Source organism: Pyxicephalus adspersus, chromosome 10, assembly GCF_032062135.1.
Source record: "Pyxicephalus adspersus chromosome 10, UCB_Pads_2.0, whole genome shotgun sequence".
NCBI lineage: Eukaryota > Metazoa > Chordata > Amphibia > Anura > Pyxicephalidae > Pyxicephalus > Pyxicephalus adspersus.
Window position 1 is genome coordinate 18,131,572 of NC_092867.1, and position 7,500 is coordinate 18,139,071.

Here is a 7,500-nt window from a genome sequence, read left to right on the forward strand (position 1 = left end):
ATGCCCCTGTACCTCTGCATTCGGACCATAAGACGCACCCTGATTTTCCCCCCACTTTAGGAGGAAAAAAAGTGCGTCTTATGGTCCGAAAAATACGGTAATTGGCTGATTGTAATTAAAGCTTTATCTCATTCACTAAGCTGGGTTACAATATATTTTGTAAAGTGAAGAAGCTCTGGAACGTCAGCTATTATTATTATTATAATACAGTATTTACATAGCGCCAACATATTACTCAGCGCTGTACAAAGTCCATAGTCATGTCCTTAGCTGTCCCTCAAAGGGGCTCACAATCTAATGTCTAAGGTCAATTTTGAGGGAAAGCCAATTAACCTAACTGTATGTTTTTGGAATGTAGGAGGAAAACCATGCAAACACAGGGAGAACCTGCAAACTCCATGCAGATATTGTCCTGGCCAAGATTCCAACCTGGGACCTGGTGCTGCAAGGGCCGGAGTGCTAACCATTGAGCCACCCTGCTGCTCTGTAAATCTTATTTTTATCATATTCTGCAAAGCTATCACATGCTCTTTAATATCCACTTGCTTGTAATTAAGGATTCCTTGCCCTTTAAGTAATACCATCTAATATAATTCATCCATGCATTACAAATATGACCAAAATCAGACAACAATTATAAGCCTTGTTTTAATGGAGCGTAAGCTTTCAAATGTCTGTTTGGATTGCTGCTATAGAATGGAAAATGCTTACATTGCTATAGTATTGTGTTAACATAATGTACAAATTTGTACATTAATTAAATTAACATACTTAGCGCTAATTATGAAAAAAATTACACATAATTCAGTTTTAATTACAAAGATATTAGGAACATACTGCTATAAAGCTTTGTGTCAACAGTATTTCACGCATGTAATAATAAAAATGTGGCAAAGCTTTCTCAAATCTCTTATATAGTTACATAATAATATATACTATTAAGTTTATGTAAAACCTATGCAGGTTTGTATCTTACAGCAACACTCTACCCCAAAGATTGTTCCCCCAAATTAGAGGAATATTGGGTTTGGGGTTTACTCAACATCTTCTCAGGTGTTTAAATCATGGCTTTGATGGACAAAACTTGGATACTTAGATCTAACATAGGATAAAGAACAGGTTGTCTGAAATGATGTGTTCAGGAAAAACTTCAAATCACACAAAAAACTCCAAATCTAAGCATGTTAGGTATAAGGGGACAACCTTCATGGGTCCTAACAGTTTCATGAGCCCGCAGGTTAAACAAGGCTTTGACATCTGTTCATGTACTTAAATATTTTGTAATTAACAACTGAATGGTGAGTATTTTATTCATTGGTAGTGCTATATGTTACCTAGAAGTAGACAAATATATTGTAGGTAGAGTTTTTTTTCTTTAAAACAGACTGCAGTGGCTGCTGTGTTCACCAATGCTAATGTTGATTGGAGAGCCGATTCTTACTTGGGATTTATCAAATCCATGGTAGAAAAGAAAACCAATAAAAAAGGCATTTTGCTAACCTGGACTTAAAAATGGTATATTTATGGACTAGATTACTGTAAACCCAGGGGTGGACATATTGCTGTGCATTGTGTGCTGCTGCATGGGGGCCCTGGACAGTCCTCACCCAGCAGGGGCCTCTACAGCAGCTCCCAAGGCTCGCAAGGTCCTTGCCTGCAAACCAGCATGGCACTAAGGGCGCATGCTCCAAGCTGTCTGCTAAGGGTGGGCTTGCAAAACGGATTGTGCAAGCTGCTGCAGAGTGCCTTCGGAGCCCTGCACATGCAGATCTGCAAGCAGAAGTGAGGAAGGTTAGAATGAGGAATAAAGAAAGTGAGAAGAGCGAAAAGAGAAAAAAGGGAGAGATGGGGTAGTGGAAAGGGAGAGGGATAAATGGCAAAAAAAGAGAGAGATAAAGATGGAGATTGGGGTGGTGGGGGTGGCATTAGTCAATTTTTCCAGGAGCACACTGTTGTCTGTTGTCCACCACTGGCCCCGATATACTAAAGTTCTCCAAGCCTGGAGAGAATATACTTTCATCAGTGAAGCTGGAATGGATTTTCTTAAAGTCATTAGCTATTTGTTAGCAAGTGTTTTTAATCCTAAACCAGATTCATTCCAGGTTTGCTGGATCACCCAGGTTCACTGATGAAATTATATTCTCTCCAGCCTTGGAGATCTTTAATAAATCAGGGCCAGTGTGTGAACTTGTAGTGTTGGCAAAGAAAGAGGTTCATTTTAGAGGTACAACCAGATCCATATTGTACTTACCTTCTCCAGGCTCACTAGCTTGGCCAATCTTCTATTAGACTGCCTGAAATTTATGTGCAAGTTTCTTCTTTGTCACAGGATAATTTCTGACATCACAACACCAATGATTGGCTGCTCAGGAAAGTGTCATACATTTCAGGTATGGGAAGACCCAAGTGTTTCTTGGAGGATAATGGTGGGACAAAAGGATGGTAGGTACATCCAACATATGGTCCCTCCTAACACGTGAATCTTTTATTTTTCCTAGTATGTTGTATGTTCACTTTAGATAATTTTAAATTCATCTGTTGGATACAAAATTGAAATGTCAGAGTCTGAACAGCTCACATAAATATGTTAAGAGTTTGCATTTGGTCCTCAAATTATATCTGGCCTTAACAATATAGCAGAAAACTAAGAGAGAAGCCATAGCCTATCACATATTCCTGTATTGTGTGGTCCTTTGCTAGTAAACAGTTGGGATGGCAAATCCTGGTTCATGATGACCACATCTTATAAGATCCAAAGAAGGGGTGTCCATATCCAGTTTCCAAGGCCAAGATGTGCACTCATTTTTAGAATTTCTCCAGCAGTTGTAAAAGGATATAATATGGTATCAGAAAATGACTCTTGACATCTTGGCCTGTATGTGGCCCTCGAGGTCTGGAGTCCTTGATCTAGAAGTTTGGCATGGTTGCTGAACATACAGATCAATAAGATTTGGCTATCTACTTGTTCCCACGTTATAAAATAAAAGTGGGTAAGTTGGGTGGCATTATTCTCCTTACTTTCCTGCCATGGCACGTGTTTCATTTGACCATATTTGCTGAATCTGACAGCATTAAATGGCAAAGGTGTTATTTTAATAAAGGACACTACTAGTTATTTTGGTGGTTTGACTTCTAAGGATGCATAATGGCCACTTTAGAGATCTTTAATACTGGCGACCATTGGTCAAGTGGTTTGTTTCCCTGAGCTCCACTCTTGTAGGGATTGCCACTACAGACATGGCCATAATAGAAGTGAATGTGCCACAAAATTAAGTTGATTGACTTTGTTTAAGAAAATAGAGTTTATGACATAGTACAGCGATCAAAACACTGATCACACTATAATAAAAAGTGGTATCGGATCGCCACTCCAATAATAATAATAGCCCTCTATATCTTTTTGCTTTTCTCTTACTAGTCCTTCAGAGTTCCCAGTATTTATTACATCATTATTGGAATGAATTTAAAATAAACTTATATTATTGATGCAGCATCCACAAAAAATAAACATTCTGACACTAATGAATTACAACATCATTTCCAATCCCAAGCAATGATTTACCTATATAACTTGTAATTTCTGTTTATGGGAAGAACCTTGGAAAGAAGCATATGGTATCAATTTTTATAGAAAAGCGATGGTCAATCTTTTGTATTTTTTGTATCTACTGTTTGCCTGTGACAGCTAATTCAAACCACTCTCTATTGGGATTGTATAATATAAAAAAAGACATTTAATGACCTTTGAATTTAAGAGCTACCCTTGCAAGGGCAAAAAATAATTCTGTATTGATTGATAGATCCGTCTGTTTATATTCGTTTTCAGGAAAGACACGTCTGTAAAAAGGAAAAAAAAGTCAGGAGCTTTTATTGATTTTCTATTGTGATCAGCTAAACATTTGCAGAGGTGATAATGTAAACATTAATTAATAGCCTGTCAAAATGAACTGACATTGGGCCTCCGTGATGAGGGTTTGTAAAGGGTACAAAAAGAGGGCCTTTAAAATGGTCGCATTGAAGAAAATATAATTAGTAATTAAACTATTCCTGTCAACTACAGCCTCAGGAAGTAGCCATTTTGAGCTGTGGAATCCATATGTTTAAGGTTACAGCTTATCAGGTAACTAGAAGGAACAAGTTCACTAATATTAAAATGGAATCAATCACAAATTCAATGTAATCATAGCAAATGCTCTGAAACCATATTTAAGTAAAGTAATAACACTTTGGGTTTAAATTGTATTAAAATCGTATTACATCAAAAAACTAAATACATTTTGACATAAAAGAAATGTGAAATGCCTAGGCAAAAAAGTCTCCAAGATTGTGGGAGATCTGGGTTTGCTTCATTTGGTCAGGTCTATGGTTACAGATGTTATGTGCCCAAAAAAAACAAAACCAAAAGTCAGCTGACTATCATAATAAAGAATGACCAGGATTCTCCATCAATGGATTTTTTCTTTCCATATGGCATTATGGATATTCCAAGTCATCGGGCTCAAATTGTAAAAGAGTAATTCAGGGAGACAATTTTTTTTCACACAGTGATTGGTCACCACAGAGTCCAGACCCTAATCCCAATGAAACTCTTTGTAATGTGCTGGAGAAGACTTTATGCAGAGATTTGACTTCCATCATCAATGCAAATGTTTGACCCTGGAAGAGGCTGTAAGCTATTTAATTGTATACAACCGGCCTAACATGAAGCTTACCATTCTGAATATTGGGCTGTAAGCCTGGGCAGTGATCCTGTGAGTGTGTTTCTATTGATAGCAGGTAACAAGTTTGTTCTGTGCTATTAGAAATAAACCAAATATAGAAAGTTGGTCTGAATCTAAACAGCCATTATAAAAAAAAACATTCAATTATAGGCCTTTATATGGCTGTCTCTCTCTCTCTATATATACAGGGATTGGCATTTCGATTGAGAATTCGCTGGCACAAAAACCTTACTCACAATGCTGAACAAACACTAAAAAAAGTAAAATAAAAAATACATAAAGGTTTGCAACAAGCACATCCCCCAAACCCAAAAGCAAGTTCTACCATCTGACCAGGATAGACAAAATGACAAAATCCCCATTGCCAAGATTTACATGCCTAAGTTTTCTTACAAAACAATACATTTATCTTTATAGGCAATGTGGTAAGAGGAATGCATACAATTCCCTAGAAACATATTTCCAAAAAATCTCAAATTAAGGTAAACCTTAAAAGCCACAAAGTTGCTTCAATAGTATTAGTTGCTAGAGGTGGAAGCTATAGAACAATGGCTTATACTCAATCCTCACCTTCAGATCTTTACTTTAAAGGTACACAAGGTTAGGGATACAGGTACCAAGAGTATATTGGATCATGTGATTTTTAGTAGTGGTATCGAGCATTTCAGGAAACACTTATTAAGTCAATGAGATCAATTTAACATGTCCTATGAATTGCATTTAATATTTTACATTTCATTTCCATATATCAATATGAAATAGGTGTTGTTTTTTATTGATAAAATATTTGTAAACAACTGAACACTGATTAATAACCAGGGACAGGTATAAAACTTAGTATCACAACTTCTTCATAATACAGATAATATAGTACAATAATGGGCCTGATTTATTAAAGCTCTCCAAGACTGGAGAGGATACACTTTCATAAGTGAAACTGGGTGATTTAATAAACCTGAAATGGATTTCATTAAAGTCATTTCCTAGCAAATGTTTTGAATCCTGGATCAGATCCATGCCGGCTTTGCTGGATCACCCAGCTTCACTGATGAAGATGTATTCTCTCCAGCCTTGGAGAGCTTAAATAAATCAGACCCACTGAGTGAGATTGGGTTCATATCACATACAATTGTTATGAAATGTACATTCTTGTTTTAATAAAGGAATAAATTATGAATTTTAAATAATTTTATTCTCCATGATTTTTTTTTTATCTATGTCTTGTATACAAGTCTGTTTTCCATTTTTCCCCAAACATTCACAGAACCAAAAAGCTCACAGAATGGCTTTTTTTAGGAATAGTAACCTGTTCTGGATTGATCGCCTGTCATGGTCACACAAACCCAGGAGGTTGTAATTAGTAAATAAATGACATGCATGGGAATTTATCACTAGATGGAATGGGGACACCAACTTTGAGGTAGTGGAAAAAACAAACACCCCAACCAGGACAGGTGAGCTATTGCTGACAAACTGTCAGTTAACCTATAGATCAGCTGGGACTGGCAGTCAATGTATAAAATCGAGCTCTGGAGTCTTAGTTCAGGTGGAGAATGATAACAAGAGGAACAAAGTTGATTTTCATTATGGTGGCAAACTACTTGATGGTCCAGGATCTCTGTCAAATCTTGGTTGGTTGTCTTCTGGTCAATAATCTCTCCTTGTAGTCATCATGGTTCCATCCCTGGGTGTATCTGGGGAAATCCATGTCCCAATCCATCCTATCTGCCTTAAGCTACGTACACACTTCCAATTATTATCGTTGGTAAACGAACGACGAACAATCCTGCACGATATCTGCGAACGATCGTATAGCATCGATCCTGTACATACAGATAACGACACGATCGTTCGCAGATATTGTACACACGATAGATGCGATCGTTTGAACGATACAGGAAGTGACGTGCACCACAGGAAGTAAGCGAACATTCGTTCACCGCGCATGCTCAGACCATGGACGATCAATGAACGACCGTACACACGATAGATGGTAAACGATCGTCGTCCAATCCAATCCGCCGGTCTGGTCGTTCATTTCCAGCGACTATTCTCGTTCGTCGGCGTCGTTGGTTACTTTTTTTAAGAACGATTTTTGCCCAATCGATCGTTCGTCGTTCGTTCGTCGTTCATTTCCAACGATAAAAATTGGAAGTGTGTACGCAGCTTTATTTTCCTTCCTTCTCCAGACTGAATTTTAAGTCATGGACATAGAAGGTTCATCCACCTTTGTGTAGGGATGGACAGAGTAGCTGTGCTGGTGTGGAGATACAGCTCCGTGATCACAAATTGGTTAAGGACGCCCAAGGAGAGAGTGTTCAACTGATCTGGTCATTTATATTGGACATAAAATCATATACCCTACTAGATTGTAAGCTCTTCGGGGCAGGGTTCTCTCCTCCTGTATCACTGTCTGTATCTGTCTGTCATTTGCAATCCCTATTTAATGTACAGTGCTGCATAATATGTTGGCGCTATATAAATCCTGTTTATTAATAATAATAATAATAATAATAATAATAATAACAACTGTAGTCCCTTATCCTCATCCATGGCTGAAAACCTGTCAAGGGATCTATTGTTCAAGTTGGATTCTTCTGAGCCAATGACTTTTATTTTCATTCGCAATAGGACAGCACCAGGAACAAATTTACATCCAGCGCCAGTCCTCTTTTTGGGCATCTTACTTGTCTACCCATCTTCTTCTGTCTCTTAAAACCCTCGCTACTCACCCACCATTCCATATCCCCCTCCTAATGTGTGATACTTCCCCCACTTC